General features: G+C 40.6%; 1 non-coding gene across 1 annotated transcript; it reads right to left on the bottom strand.

The window, feature by feature from the left end:
* Nucleotides 1-1,492: 1,492 nt before the first annotated feature.
* On the bottom strand, nt 1,493-1,599 carry LOC122437420. Its single transcript, XR_006268249.1, has one exon. It is a non-coding gene; the product is annotated as a U6 spliceosomal RNA (small nuclear RNA).
* Between the last annotated feature and the right edge of the window lie 15,705 nt (nt 1,600-17,304).

Raw genomic sequence — 17,304 nt, 5'->3', positions numbered from 1 at the left:
AACCTCCCAGTGAAGCCACAACTCAGTGTATCAGTCTTCAAAGAAAAAGAAATTCTAAGGAGAATACTCTTGTCTGTCCTATGGCCCATTGCATTTGTTATTGTTCAGTCACCCAGTCGTGTCCAACTCTGTAACCCCGTGGACTGTAGCACACCAGGCTTTCCTGTCCCTCACCATCTCCTGGAGTTTGTCCAAGTTCATGTTCATTGCATCGGTGGTGCTGTCCAGCCATCTCATCCTCTGACGCTGTCTTCTCCTTCTGCCCTCAATCTTTCCCAGCATCAGGGACTTTTCCAATGAGTCATCTGTGTTCACCGGATGACCAAAATACTGGAGCTTCAGCTTCAGCATCAGTCCTTCCAGTGAATATTCAGGATTGATCTCCCTTAAGATTGACCGGTTTGATCTCCATGGTGTCCAAGGGACTTTCAGGAGTCTTCTCCAGCACCACAGTGTGAAGACAATCAATTCTTTGATACAACTCCCACAGCCATACATGACCACTGGGAATACCATAGCCTTGACTATATAGACCTTTGTTGGCAGAGTAATGTCTCTGCTTTTCAACCTACAGTCTAGATTTGTCATCGCTTTCCTGCCAAGAAGCAAGCATCTTCTGATTTCATGGCTGTAGTCACTGTCTGCAGTGATTTTGGAGCCAAGAAGGGGAAAGCTGTCACTAGTTCCACCTTTCTCCTTCTATTTGCCATGCAATAATGGGACCGGATGCCATGATCTTAGTTTTTTTTAATACTTAGTCTTAAGCCATTGCATTTAGTAGGTGTCAGTTGGGTTCTACCAGCTACTTCGTTCTTTTCCTGCTATGTTTTTACTACTGTGTTAGGGAAAGAGTGTATACCAAGCTGCAGTGATTTCTTTCAATTTTATTCCATCTGTATTATAGTTAATTCAGTCAAAATGGCAGTCAGGAAAATGGTAATGCTCCCAAATTTTCCATTTTGTTGTAGATTTTCCCTGCTTTTTGTTCATTATATTTTATTTTTTGATCATTTCAATTTCTTAGGTTGAATTGTGAGAGCAATTAGAGAAGAAAGTTTCATGCATGCACTCAAGCTGTTATTGAAACTGAAAATACAGAGAAGCAAATATATTTCTGTCCATATTGCAAAAGTCTATGAACCCTACTATTACCAGAATGCATGCTTTTGAACCTACACTTACATTCATAATATCACTGATTTTTTTGTTTGTTTGTTTTATTTGGGTAAGTTTATTTATTTATTTATTCATTTATTTTTATTAGTTGGAGGCTAATTACTTTACATCATTGTAGTAGTTTTTGCCATACATTGACATGAATCAGCCATGGATTTACATGTGTTCCCCATCCTGATTCCCCCTCCCACCTCCCATCCCATCCCTCTGGGTCTTCCCAGTGCACCAGCCCTGAGCACTTGTCTCATGCATCCAACCTGGACTGGAGATCTGTTTCACACTTGATAATGTACATGTTTCAATGCTGTTCTCTTAGAAAAATATGGAAAGCTTCACGAATTTGCATGTCATCCTTGCGCAGGGGCCATGCTAATCTTCTCTGTATTGTTCCAATTTTAGTATATGTGCTGCCGAAGCGAGCACTCACTGATGTTTAGAATATAAAAGGTAGCACTATCATAAAAGAATATTCATAAAACTTCAAAATTAATTTTACTAAAGGGCATAGCGATCATCATTTGATACTGGAGAGTTTATGTCACAGTCATGACAAAGTCTGAGAATTCATGGAAAGTTTCAGGGGGTTCATGGGAAGATATTTGAGGATACTGCAGCATTTTTCACAGAATGAGAAAGTGGCCCAAGAGGGCCAGATAGCAGTCAATACCAGCTCGTCTGTGTCAGTCGGTAAAGATATCAACATGAGGCTTTTTGCCAGGATGTGGAGGCCACCATGCACTTCTCAAGATTGTAATCATTACACTGATGGTATTCCCAGAAGCTACAGGCTGGATATGCTGCATAGCTCCTTGAGAGAGAAATCTTACATCAACTCTGAAAGAGGGGTTTGAACCCTCTCTGTTGAGGAACTAAGCTCTGCCACAAGAAGCTGCATCCAAAGCATTTGCAACCTCTAGAATAGCCTGGCTGCAAGAATTTGTCAACACCAAGATACTCTCCATGGGTCCATCCTAAAATCATTCACTAAGATTCTTTTTGTCCTAAGGAAATATTTTTTAATATTTAATTATATAGTCCAAAAAGAGGTTCTTGAAACAATTACAAACAGACTCTTTGAAAGGAACACAGATACTTTTGACTACATTAAGCAAAGAAATGAGTTAACAGATTCAAAACTTTGAAAGATTAGCACCCCTTCCAAGTTGTGCTTAACTTACACCAAGGAAGCAATTTTCTCATCTGATAGAAGTCGACCTAATTATTTTGGACAGGTACGACAGCTGGTCAAAATGCTGAATTGTTGCTGCCCAACAATTCTTTGGCTTCATTCTCTGTAAAAGGCTTTTGCATTGTGAAGGGAACAAACTAAATGATATATGACAATCTTATAAATAGATCCATAACTCTAAAATATACCCAAGGCTGAATATTTCAAATGGCCTAGCTCCCATTAGTCAATTGCCTTAGCACCTCAAGTGTATGACAGCCTCACATTTCTTTCGGCATCTTCTATTATTTCACTTCTCATTGACATGAAATTACCTTTGCAGAATTCAACCCATGAACATTCTAGTTTATTTTCAAATGGAATGTGTTTGCTGGATGTAGTGTTAAATATGACTCATACTTTAAACTCTTTCACAATTTGTTGTATTCAACAAGTTGAATGAGTGCTAAAATAGTATATGAAGACCTTGACCAACTATGCTGTTTGGGAGTCCAAAAAGAAATCAAAATCATACAATCTCAAAGGCTTAGCTGGGCTGTGGCTCCCTCATGGGGAAGGGAGTGATTTCTTTGTGCCCTGCCATGAAATAGACCGCCACATACACCCCACTCCAAGCGAAGGATAGAATGCAAACAAAAGGCTCCTCCAGTTACAGTCCTCACTGGTGCTGTTTGTTGTTTGCTTGTTTGGGGGGATTTTTTTGTTTATTTGTTTGTTTTGATGTTTAGTTGACATATAGCATTATTTTATTTCAGGTATACTACTTAATCATATTTGTATACCCTGCGAAATGATCACCACAATCGGTCTGGTTCCCATCTGGCACCATACCTAGTTACTAACCCCATTAGTTATTATTGCTCTCTCTTTAGTTATGTGCAGAACATCCAGAGGTGACTGAAAGCAGGGAAACACACTCTCCTTTCTTATGCTAACAGAGACTTTTAATATCAATAAGAACATTATCTCATTTAATTCTCATAGAAACTTAGAGAAGTAGATTCTATTATTGTTGCTGTTATACAGATGAAGAAACTGGTGTATGCAGAGATTAAATAACTTGTTCAAGCTTACATAGCCCATAAGTGGTAGAACCAGAGTTCAAACCAAAGCCTTGCGCCTACAGCCCACTAGGGACCCCTTTGCTCAGCTCTGCCGCCATCTGATGTAATACACATATAGCTGATGAAGGGCCCTCCTGCAGGAGGGACTTCTGAGACACAGATCAGTAGATATCAAGGATCAGTTACAATTAAGGGGTTCCTTTTCTTGGTTCCCCTGGCATGAGTTTGAATTCAAGTCTGTCCCTGGTGTGTGTTCTTACTGCTCCTTCTAAGACCTAGTCTTGGGTTTCCTTTAGCTCTTCCCTGGTGTCTCTGCCAGGCACTTGTCAAGGCCCCTCCTCCATATCCCAAGATCTATGACTAGAGACATCTTTTCCTGTCTGGGCCCAGACTCTTTTGACTTTGGGAGAGCCTATGTGAGGATGGTTGCTTCGTGTACTTAACTGGAGACCTTCCTGGTTCAGCCCACTGAATGTTTCTTTTAACTCTGTAGTTTCATGTGTTACTCAGTCTCCTTAAACTGAATTCGAATATGATCAGCTCTTCTTGCCTCTGTTGTCTCTCCTCCCATCCTACACCCTGACCTCCTGCCCTCCCTATCACCACCTAACCTTATTTCTTTTCTATTTATCTCTCCTTTCCTTCGTCCTAATCCTTTTCAAATTGCTATTTTTTAGGCCCTTAACCTCCATTCATCTCTGCTCTTTTAAGCCTCTTTCTCACTTCTTTCTGTCATCACACAGGTTCCCTGAAAGTGCACGTTCCCTTCTGCCTCTGTTTCAGCAACCCCCTGACACCTGACCAACCAGGTATTCCATTTTCTCCCCTCTGCCCCCAGCAGGAGTATTCACATCTCCATTTCAAGTTTTCCTGTCACTTAATAAATATCCCCCCCAAAAAATAAATAAATAAATATCCCTTGGCATGTTGAAAGGCAGCTATCATCTGGCTCTGGTATAAAGTCCATCAGCACACATCCTTAGAAATATTAAAATTATTTATATTTGATATAGTTTACGTCCCATTTCCAGAACTTTAATCCACACTCACTTTTTTGGATACAGATGCTATTTTATTCGTTCAGGGCCATCATTTCACAAGCTTGAGCTTTTTATACAAATATTCTCAGTATTGCAATGTTTCATAAGCAATATATTCCATAGCCAGGGCTTGGTAGAGAAAAAGACAAATTAAATATCTATCTTGGTTTTGAATGTTTTGCATATTCATTGGTAGCAAACTATGTTCTAAGCATAGTTTCAGACAGAGGGCAGGACACATCCCCAGCAACAGGAAATAGACAGGAGAAAGTCTAGGCAGATGGCGAATGTGCATCAGGGGAACATCAGGAGTGAGCAACAGGTGTGCTGGCAAGGAAGGCAAATGCAGCATCAGGAGCTGGGTTGGCAGCAGGCAAGTCAATATCGGGGAAATCTGGCAACAGGTAAGAGGAGCCAACCACAAACACTAAAAGTTCAGGTTCATAAAAAGTTCATTAAGTCACTCAGGTGGCAGGACAGGATCATAGCAGTGGAGGATACAGGACTCTAGGCAGAGGCAGAAACATGGGGGTACCAAGGATTTATCCCAGTTACTGGAATTGAGATTCAAGATAGAATTTTCTTCACAAAGAAGGTGATGGTTGGATGGAAAGTCAACAAGCCTGGCCTAGGGATGAACCACTGAATCGCTGCCTTCCTCTCAATTCTACCTGTCCAAAGATTGAAAATGGAATCCATCTTCCAGGTGGAAGCCAAGTAGCTTAGCTCTCCAGTTCAAGGCAAATGAGCCCACCAGACAGTTCCCTAGTGAAGTGGGTGGTTGGAAGGTTACAAGGAGGGTGATAGTAGGAGGACAGGCAGCTTCTGGGACTGCTGGATTGCGCCAAATTTTGTCTGGCCCAGACTCCAGCCTCCCAGTGGAGATCTGCCTAGCTGTCTATAGGATGTGTCCCAGGGCCACCTGCTCAACAAATCCATAGGTCCAAGGCTTAAGATGACGACTTCTGATTGGCACTAGAAGAGCTTCCCAGGTGGCACTCGTGGAAAAGAACCCGCCTCCCAATGCAGGAGATGTAAGAGACACAGATTCAATCTCTGGGTCAGGAAGATCCCCTGGAGGAGGGCATGGCAACCCAATCCAGTATTCTTGCCTAGAGCCTGCTCGCGCAGAATCAGATGCAACTGAAGCAACTTATCAGGCACGCATGCATAGGCACTGGAAAGAAAATTTGCCCTGGAAGGATCATCTTACATGCCTTTGACAGATAAGTTATAGTTATGGAACCCATCAGACATACAGTTCATAGATAGTAACAACACTTCCAGTATACCTGTGGTCAGAGTGGATGCTTGGTAAATATTGATTGATCTTGTCATTATCTTTAGGTTTCCAGAGAAGAAGAAGCTTGATTCTAACCAGGTCCCTGGCTACTGTCATTTATCCAGTAGAAATATAAAGCAATCTTGACCTCAGTCTATTCCTTATTAATATTCACACATTGAGTATTACATAAAGAAATAATTCCCTGAAAGCAGGGAGACCTGCCATAGAGGTTTGCTGATTGTAATGTCTACAACTCAAAATGCAAAATATCTACTGTCTGGGAAGTTGTCCAGCTTTTCAGTGCTGGCAAGTTGCTTAGTTATCCAGGTAAATACTGTTATTTAAATACAAAGAACGGTGTGTCTGTGCACCAGCTATTTCAATGTTAATTGTTTCAGAATTAAATGAACTTTTAATGACTCTTATTTGTATGTTTCTCTGTAAAGTCATTTCTGCCAAATAAATCATGCCCAATTGAGCATGGCAGAAACTTGTACTTTTTGCCGTCATGAGCAGCCTGGAGACCCTCATTTCCACTGCCACAGAGCAAATACTGATGCCTCTCTGCCATTCAGGCATACCCAAGGTGACCAATAAATGCTTGAAATGCCTCTACTTTATCCAAGCAGGAGGTAGAAAGAAGCAATCCATTTCATTTAGAGTTGTGAGCATCACTTTGGCATCAAAATGACAGATGATCCTTCTCCATGTGTGAAGCATGCTGGAGTTAGCGGGCTATGTACCAGGGCTATAAAAACTTGGAAATGTCAACGGCATTTCCAAGCATCTGCTCGCTCTAGCCCCACATTTCTGGGCAACAGCAAAAATTCTCCAGGATGATACATTCAAGCCCCTGTCTTCCAGCATAAACTGTCAGGAGAAATTTTAAATTTACATTAAAGAAATTAGGTGAATCATCCTCATCTCTCCTGTTACTGCTCCACGGGGGTCTCCGGGATGAAATGAAATTGTGGTTACATTTCCAAATGGGTTATAAAACCCAATACAACTCTCCTAGGAGACTCACAACTTATACTTCCCAGTTTCCTGATACACTGCTGCATCTCTAAAGTTACTCCATATACATTCAGTGTAGCAGGGAGCCTTGGGAAAAAGCAAAAATAAAGGAGGAGAATGCTGTTGATGGATGGTTGAGAGTTTAGTGGACCTTAGTAAACACATATGCGTGCACACACACACACACACACACACACATACACACACAAACACAGACTCTCCAACCCAGCGTCACCATTTCCTGAATCACTCTGTCCCATTATATGCTGATATAATGGCATAGTAGTATATAGCTAAATAACAGCTCTCCACCTCTGACAGTGAATTTACACCCTGTGAAGCCTTCTTTATGTTTGTGACTACAGAGTTTTTGATGGGTCTTCCCTTCACAGCTTTCAAAGATGGGAGTTTTTTGGTAGTGATAATCCTAAATCTAACTAGACTTTGTAACCAAAGCTTTTGAGTAGATACTTATGTTAGCCAGAGGAGAATTTCCAACTGGAGTCAGAATCACTTTCTTTCAATAAGACCTACTCCTTGCCTCATGCCAGAAACAATGGCTGCTGCTGCAATGGCAGGAACCCCCAAATGGCTCCCAAGTGATGGCCTCTGTCATGCTCTGGTTCAGCTTCCAGGGAATTACTAAGATACACATAGCCTTCTCTAGCTATTTTTAGAAAACAGACAATAACCACAACATAAACTACACTGACTAAGCGTGGCACGTCACCGAGATGATTGCTAATTTAGAAACACACATTTAAATAGAAATTCACTTTCTCCTACTGTTTCCAGGCAGAGGACCAGGAAGGTATTAATTGCCTAGGAGAAGAAAGGGTGTACGTAAAAGAAAATCATAAAATCAAGCTTCTCTTTTTTAAAAAATGACCATATATGAGTTTTAAAAAACATTGTCAGGTTGCCCAGTTAACTGAGTACCCAGTTTCCTCTGCAGTCGTCTGAAACTGCCGTCAAGACACAAAACGCACTTTTCCAGTTATGATGGTACACTTCCCTGGCCGTTTCTGTGATGTATGCACACTTCTAATCATCATGAAGTTTTTGATTAATGTGCAGTTAATCTTTCTTCTTGCTAATAGACTAAAATATTTCTCATCAAGGAATAAATTATCAGACTACTGATATAAGTGGTTTTTGAGAAGTCCATTTATAATGCAACACCTTCAGCAAAAATTCTCGATTTCAAAAAAAGAAGAAAAACTAAAATTGATATCTTTAGTCTTGAACAACTCTCTCCTACTCCTTCTCTTGGAGCAGGGGCCTCTGGGTGGCAAAAGTGGAGAGAGGAGGGTGGGAAAGAAAGCAGAGTACAGCTTATAGGGGACGCCAAAGGGGCCTCCCTCCATATTTGTTGTTGTTTAGTCACTAAGTCGTGCCTGAGTCTTTTGTGGCCCCATGGGCTGTAGCCAGGCTCTTCTGCCGCTGGGATTTCCCAGGCAAGAATACTGGAGTGGGGTGCCATTTCCTGCTCCAGGGGAATCTTCCTGACCCAGAGATCAAATCTGCATCTCCTGCGTTGGCAGACAGATTCTTTACCACTGAGCCACCAGCGAAGCCATGCTCCATATAGGCCCTGAATTAACTCATGTATCATTCAATTCCCATTGCAGCCTTTCAGAACAGGTATCATAATCCTGATTTTACTGTTGAGAAAACTGAGCTTTATTTACTTATGTGGAGTACCCTGAGGTCATGCAGCTAGCAAGTGGTGAGAGTTGGCATCAAAGCGTTATTCATCTAACAGTAAATGCCATGCTATTGCCACCCCATGCATGGTATTGTGCTTTCACATCTTGAGCATTTTTAAAAAAAAGCATTTCATTAAAGATGTTAATTTGAGACTAACTCCTGTAAAAATATACAGTGTTTTCTGGTTAGCTGAATTAAGGGTGTAAGGTATTCATACAGATATTAAAACAGAAAAGAATGTCCAGGGCTTATCTTTCCATGAGATCTTTAAAGCCCCAAAGACATAGCGGTCATCAGTCAGAGGATCAGAAACATTTTACTCACAGGACCAATGCTGACACTTAAATAGATACCTTGAAAACCCATTGTTAATGTCCACTTCAATCCACAGTAAGGAGTAATCACTAATTCTTGGTCAGATAATATAAGCAGCAATAATTCTTGGTGTGAATGCCAAAATCGGGGGCCAAGTCTATGAGGGATGTAGGCTGACAGTGGCCAACCTCTCCTTGAGGAGGGCATGAAACCCTGAGAGGCTGACAGGTGTGCTGAAATGACACAGTGCTGAGAATCAGGTGGTATGAATTCTGGTTCTAATCCTTATTTGCCGAGAGACTCTAGACAATTCATTTAACCTCTCTCGGCTTTGTTTCCTCATCTCTTAAATAAGGGTCTTATATCAACTATCTTTAAGGTTTCCTGCAGATGGTTTTATGCTTTGAAGTCTGTGTTTGACAAAGTGGAACTAGGAAAGAGTTCAGAGTTGGGGCACAGAGAAGGCTGTGCTGAAGTTCAGACTTGCATCACAGCAAAGAGCAAAGACAGAACTTCAAAGTCTCATTGTTCCAGGCCAAGAGATCAAAGCAAAGAAGCCAAAACCAAGGCAAAAGCTAGCATTACAGTGGCAGGATACCAGCAGTAAGAAGGATATAAGGAACAATTTGCTAAAGTTTTATCCCAAGCTTTCTTTTCTCACAGACTTAAAAATTAATCCTTAATGAGGGCTAACATGAGGATGGCAGGTGGAAGTAACAGGCATATCTAGTTAGAATGAGAAGTAGTCTCAAAGAAACGTTTCTAACTCCTTCATATTGACACGCTACTTTTATTGTCTCTAAATACAATTATAAGGGTGATTTCCAAGCATTTGGTATCAGTCTCAGCTCTGCAATCTCCATTTTCTTAAAGGAACAGAACTAAAGAAATCAATAAACCACAGAGACATTTTAATAAATCCTTCTAATAGAGGAATTTGGGTCCTTAGGTTTTTCCTTGAGGGAGACTGGTTTAACTGACTTAGAGTAGTAGCAGCTTGATTTATGAAGAATTTTTCTTAATCTACACTGCATTTTAAATCTGTTTTGTTAAGAAGCACCATCTCACTTACCATCTTTAAACAACAGAGCCCAGCCAAGTGGTATAGAATGTGGATTTATTCCTTTTACAATTGCATGATTTGTTGAGGAAGAACAGTAGATAATTTGGGAATTTTTTTGGGTTTGCTAACTACCTTCAAAGTTACAGGATAGAGTTCTTTGACTATGAGATTAAATTTGTGCATACATACATAAGATATGTATTAATATATATTAACAATAAATATAATGAATATTTTAAAATATAACTATAAAATTATAATTTATTATTATTAACTTATATATACTATAATATGAATTATGTTAATATAATGCATTATGTGTGTGTGTGTGTGTATCAGACACTGTGCTTTGGCTTTTATGTCCAAAAGCAAAACAAGGAATTCTAGGTTAATAAGCATGGTTCACAAATAAATATATACAAAAATGAACTTTGTAGCACTCATTTTGATAGATAGTAGTAGTTAATAACCCAAATATTAATTAAGTATAAATTGGTAATGAATAAAACATTGTCCAACCTTACAGCAAATACTATTTAGCTGTTGAAAAATATAGACATGAATTTGAATGTCTGGACTTGCACAACCAACCAAACTACAAGATTAAGTGACTGAAATATTGCAGCACATGCATGTGTTCCCATGTTGGTATATACATAAGAAGTCCAGAACAGTATGTATCATCATGTTAGTAGTTCTTTCCAGGGATGCCTGTTCAGTTGATTCAGTCGTGTCCAACTCTTTGCGACTCTACGACTGTAGCCCTCCAGGCTTCTCTGTCCATGGAATTCTCCGGGCAAGAATACTGGAGTGGGTTGCCATGCCCTCCTCCAGGGATTCTTGCTGACCCAGGGGTTGAACCCACATCCCTTAAGTCTCCTGCATCAGGAAGTGGGTTCTTTACCACTAGCGCCACCTGGGAAGCTCTATGGGGACGGAGCTTTATTTTCTATATGATATATTTTCTGTTACATTCTAATTAGTTACAACTTCATATTACTATTCTAATCAGAAAAAAAATTGAAAGGGAAAAAAGGTGCAAGCAGGCTACCCACACACTTGAGTTTCCCAGGTGGCACAGTGGTAAAGAATCCACTTCCCAATGAAAGAGACACCAGAGATGCTGCTTCTATCCATGGGTTGGGAAGGTCCTTTGGAGAAACAAACAGCAACCCATTCCAGTATTCTTGCCTGAAAAATTCCAGGGACAGAGGAACCTGGCAAGTCACAGTCCATGGGGTCACAAAGAGTTAGACATGACTGAGCATGCGCATGCTACTCTTCACTACTATAGTGGCTACTCATAGAGGTATATGCCTCCTGATGTCTTAATCTAACTTAAGTACTAGAGAAGAGTTTGGCAGCATGCTATTTGTCTCATTTCAGAGGACTGATTATTTTTTAAATTTTTATATAAGGTATAAACATATGTATCACTCAGTAGTCTCTTGAAGATGACAGTGGTGATTGCCAATGAGAGTAAATTTGGCTTTTAAAAACCTATTTGAACACATTCCCTTAGAGGGGAGTTAAGCTAGAGAACGATGATTGATAAAATCTTATATGTGATTAAACTTCAGCAGTACCAAATATTTCAGGACCTATAACTCAAACCAAGCCCCAATTTTTCAATCCATTAATGAATACAAACAGATAGAGGGATAGAGGAGATGTTAGAAACATATATGGCCATTCAAAATGAGGTTGAACTTGAACAACTACTTGACATAGTGTTTCCAGATCAATTGATATATTTACCTAGCACTGTGCAAGCTGTTTGAACTCATAAGCTGTTGCCAGTTTTATTGCTTTAAACATATTCCACAAGTGATAGAGAGGAACAGTACATTAAGAGTCTGGCCTGGAAGCCAGGAGACCTGAACTCTAGACCCAACTCCATCAGGGATAAGCCAGCTGTGTGATGATGACCAATCCACTTTCCCTTCCCTCTCTGGCCTCAGTTTCCTTATAAGTATTACACTGCTTGTCTACATTTGTCTTCATTATCTTATGTCTTCATTATCATAATTTGTCTACATTATCTTCCACTGAGTCTATTTCACATCACAATGATCCTGAACTGCCTACCTTGCTGATTGCTATATCTCCAGCATTGAGAATGGTGTCTGCTATATAGAAGATGCTTAACAAATACATGTTTCAAAGGCAAATTCTTTAGTTGTGCACTCTAAGGCTTTTTATGAATGACTTTTCTTTCAGTATAACTCAGAGTAAAAGGGAGGAACAGTGAATAAACACTAGGCTCTGTTTCTTGGACTAGAGAACTTCTTTACCTAAAAATCAAAACCAAGCAAACTAAACCAAAAACCTATGGCAAAGCCAACATGCAGTCTTGTTCTGCACCAGAAACCTCACTGCAAGCTCTGCAAAGTGTCTGGTGAGAAGGTTATACAAACAAAGCCAAGCCCACTCGGAGTCTCACTCAGAGCTCCAATAATTGGACTCCCTCCTCTTTGCATTTCTTTTCTGCTTTTTTTTTTCCACTGTCGCTGAAACCTGCCCTATAAATCAGATTTAATTATCTATAAAATTTGGTGTAGAAAAGGATTTACTCATTAAAAATGTTCATCAACTTGCAACCCACGTTCCAGACTAATAGAAGCGGAAAAGGAACACCATGGAAACACCAGACGGGCTGGGGAGATAAGCGAGCTTTGAAATACCTGAACCTCAATTAAATAGCAAGTGCCAGTTTCTGTATTTGCCTTTTCAAATATCATATCAAGAATAAGTAAATGTCACCAAATCATCGCCTGTTTCCTCTCTTTTCTTTTTAGGTTACTTGCTGCAACAGGTTTTTTTTTAATGGATTTTCTGAGTTAACCTCCTTGGCCTGTGTGTTCCCCAAGATAGTCTCCCTGGGTTGTGTGTGTATATGTGTGTGTATGTGTGTGTGTGTGCGTGTTTGCAAAATGTCATAATACTCACTATAGTCAAACACAAGGACTGACGTCTAGTCAAAGAGTGAAGAGCAGTTAATTAATGAGAGCTGAGGGAGGCAGTGAGGAAACACTGAAGAAAAACATTGCCAGGAGAAGATCAAAGGGGAAATGTCTCAAATCAGTCCAAGATAAATCAACAGTCCTTAGAGGTAGTAGCCCTGGGATAGATGATGCTGGCTGCCAACTCAGTTAGATTTCGTGTGGGTGGCGGGGGCAGTGGGGGGAGGGGGGAGTGGTTTGCCTTTCGTTTGTTAAGGTAGTTGAAGCAGAGCATGTGGGAACTTGGAGAGAACATTAGAGTGACTTTAACAAGACAAATCTCCTATCTCAAACTGCACATCAGTTTCCAAGAAACTCCATTTGTGAAAAGGCAGAGATCTAAAACTTTTTCTCCTTTTCTCGCGCATGACAGGATTTTTGTCGTGACTTTCCTAAATCCTCCCTGAGCCAAGAAAGAAAGTGCCCACAGAAGTGGGAGGGAAAAGACACATGGAGGGCGACAAGGCAGCCTGCCTGCAGCAGCCAGCCTTCCCTTCTGGCCCCTCACTTCCTTCCAGAGAGAATGTCTTTCCTTGACAGGGCCTGCCTCCTGTCATTTCTTCCCGACACTCTGCCCAACCCTAGAAATCTGGATTTTCTTTTTAAAGAAAGATGTCTAGAGAGAAAAATAGACCGGGAACAGCCAACAGAAAATACATCACAGCTTGCTGATAGAGTCCTGTCAGATATGTCAAGTGTCAGCGGTGAGACTCACTTTTTATGTCTAAGGATTGGTTTCCTTTCATTTCACTTTATATGTTTGTTGCGTTTGTCCCTAATGAATGTCTTTTGTTACCTGTCCCAACAACCTCTTGCTGAGTCATCCATTCTGTGATTTATCTAATCTAATGAACTCACCCTAAGTGGCCCAAAATAAGTTTGGGGATGTTTGTGAAAAGCAGGTTTGCTCCAGTTGCTGTCTACTCAGTAACAGAACGGGTCTATGCTCTCAACTCACGTACAGTATTTGAATATTCAATATCTTGACCATAAAACTAGAAGAAGATTCCACAACCACTCCACCCAAACTGATTGTCTGGCTGAGTAAGGGGGCTTGGTGTAGGCCCAGTCTTTGCCCCATGAGAACTGAAGTGAGAAAATAAAGGGTGCTATAACAATGACTTTTCTCCATAGGCCACTGTCTGGGGAATACATTGCATATATAGCTCCAAGATGATGAGTAACACATACACAGGAATCTTATTTTATTTATTTCATATCATTAATGCCTGGGGCTTTCCAGGTGGTGCTAGTGGTAAAGAACACACTGCCAGTGCAGAAGATGTAAGGGACGAGTGTTCGGTCCCTGGGTCAGGAAGATTCTCTAGAGGAAGGCACAGCAACCCACTCCAGTACTCTTGCCTGGAGAGTCCCATGGACAGAGGAGCCTGGCGGGCTACAGTCCATAGATTCACAAAGAGTCAGACATGACTGAGGCAACTTAGCATGCATGCATGCTTCATTAATGCCTAAGAACCAGAGATCAAATTGCCAACATCCGTTGGATCATAGAGAAAGCAAGAAAGCTCCAGAAAAACATCTACTTCTACTTTATTGACTATGCCAAAGCCTTTGAGTGTGGATCACAGCAAACTATAGAAAATTCTGAAAGAGATGGGAATACCAGACCACCTGACCTGCCACCTGAGAAATCTGTATGCAGGTCAAGAAGCAACAGTTAGAACCAGACATGGAACAACAGACTGGTTCCAAATAGGGAAAGGAGTATGTCAAGGCTGTGTATTGTCACCCTGCTTATTTAACTTATATGCAGAGTACATCATGTGAAGTGCTGGGCTAGGATGCACATGCTGGGATCAAGATTGCCAGGAGAAATATCAATAACCTCAGATATGCAGATGACACCACCCTAATGGTAGAAGGCAAAGAAGAACTAAAGAGTCTCTTGATGAAAGTGAAAGAAGATAGTGAAAAAGTTGGCTTAAAACTCAACATTCAAAAAGCTAAGATCATGGTATCTGATCCCATCACTTCATGGCAAATAGATGGCAAAACAATGGAAACAGTGAGAGACTTTATTTTTGGGGTTTCCAGAATTACTGCAGATGGTGACAGCAGCCATGAAATTAAAAAAACTCTTGCTCCTTGGAAGAAAAGCTATAACCAACCTAGACAGCATATTAAAAGGCAGAGACATTACTTTGCCAACAAAGGTCCATCTAGTCAAAGCTATGGTTTTTCCAGTAGTCATGTATGGATGTGAGAGTTGGACTGTAAAGAAAGCTGAGCACCCAAGAACTGATGCTTTTGAACTGTGGTGTTGGAGAAGACTCTTGAGAATCCCTTGGACTGCAAGGAGATCCAACCTGTCAATCCTAAAGGAAATCAGTCCTGAATATTCATTGGAAGGACTGATGCTAAAGCTGAAACTCCAATACTTTGGCTACCTGATGTGAAGAACTGACTCACTGGAAAAATCTTTGATGCTGGGAAAGATCAAAGGCAGGATAAAGGAACGACGGAGGATGGTTGGATGTCATCACCGACTGGATGAACCTGAGTTTGAGCAGGCTCCAGGAGTTGGTGATGGACAGGGAAGCCTGGCATGCTGCAGTCCTTGGGGCTGCAAAGAGTCAGACACGACTGAGTGACAGAACTGAACTGAGCATTTAGAAAGATTTTAATACTTTGAATAAATGAGTAAATGAACAAATCACCTTTATGATGTAAGAGCTGTGGAACCATCTTATTCAGATGCAAAAATGAAAATAACATCCACAGCCTTGTGGCCTTCTGGGTGCACCTCATTACTTAAAATGCAAGACACTATATGTGATAACCCTGGTATATTTCATAAGCCCTCTGTTCTCTATTCTTTGCTGTTACTATTTTGTTGTTATCCTTCCTTCTGTTGCAAGTAGCCATAAAAAAGCAACTATTCAATTCACTGTGCTGTCAGTAAAGAGAATCTTTGGGTTTCATTCAGTCATGAGTATCTGCTAAACCTGAAAATTCGTGTCACTCAATTTTTGCTGGCACTTAATGTGAGTGCATGCACTGGGAGTAGGGGTAGAGCAAAAAGTTGCAAATGAAAGAAAGGAGGAGGGTAAGATGATAAGAATCAAAGAGAGTGAGGAAAGCCTTGCTGTTCATTCAATCACTGTTTATCATTTATTTACTCTAGACCCAAACTGTGCTATATTCTCCTGCAACGCAATGGTAAACAGAATAGAATCCTTGTTCTCCGAGACTTAAAAATCTAGTGGTGGCCATTGTATGTGGAGAAGGGAATGGCGACCCACACCACTATTCTTGCCTGGAGAATTCCGTGAATGGAAGAGCCTGGTGGGCTACAGACCATGAGGTCACAAAGAATCTGGACACAACTGAGTGAATAAAGCTTTCACTTTTATTGTGAAATAAAGTATGTGACCCAAGTAACCTTACTGATTCCACTGCCCTGAAAATCATACCCTACAAGTAGTTATTAGACCCCAAACTTTGTCCTAGTGTTGAGGATAACTGGTAATAGATGAAATCTCCCAGAACTTGAGGCTTGAGCTTGACTTTGTTATGCAGTGTTGAGCTCTATGGTTATTATTCCATGCCAGTAGGCTTACTGCCACTGCCCAAGTGAATTCTGAACATACTCCTTAGGAGTGGCAGAATCTGATGAAATCCAACACAGGACCAGTTAAAAGCAGTTGGCAGCTATCATTGTCTTTCCAAATTATGCAAATATGACAGTTGGCCTTCATTGGCAAAGAAGACTGACACCTCCATCAAATGATTGAAGGAGTTTCAAAGCCCATCCTTTCCTAAAAATATCCACTTCAAATTATCAGATGTAAAATAAGCTACAAGGTTATATTGCACACCATGGGGAATGTTATATTTTATAATAACTATAGAGTATAATTTTCAAAAATTGTGAATCACTCCATTGTACACCTGTAACTTACATAATGTTGCACAGCAATGATATTTATTTTTTTTTTCAGCAGTGCTATTTCAATATATATTCCCTTCAAACCAGCCACAAAATTCTTTTTTTAATTTATTTTTTCAGGTATAATTGATTTATAGTGTTGTGTGAATTTATACTGTACAGCTATACATATATACCCATTGTTTTTCATATTCTTCTCTCTTATGGTTTGTCACAGGATATTGTTTTTCCTCAGGTGTCTCAGGGGTAAAGAATCTGCCTGCCAAGGAGGAGATGTGAGTTTGACGCCTGGGTTAGGAAGATCCACTGGAGAAGGAAACGGCAACCCACTCCAGTATTCTTGCCAGAAAACCCTATGGACAGAAGAGCCTGGTAGGTTACAGTATATAGGGTCGCAAAGAACTAGACATGGCTTAGCGACTGAACAACTGTAACAATTTTATTTTGGTTACTCTGGGTCTTCATTGTTGCCTGCGTGCTTGCTCTAGTTGTGGTTCACGGGCTTCTCATTACTGTGGCTTCCTTCGCTGAGG

The sequence above is a fragment of the Cervus canadensis genome, chromosome 2 (assembly GCF_019320065.1).
Source record: "Cervus canadensis isolate Bull #8, Minnesota chromosome 2, ASM1932006v1, whole genome shotgun sequence".
In the NCBI taxonomy this organism is placed as follows: Eukaryota; Metazoa; Chordata; class Mammalia; order Artiodactyla; family Cervidae; genus Cervus; species Cervus canadensis.
This window is presented reverse-complemented; position numbering and strand designations above follow the sequence as displayed.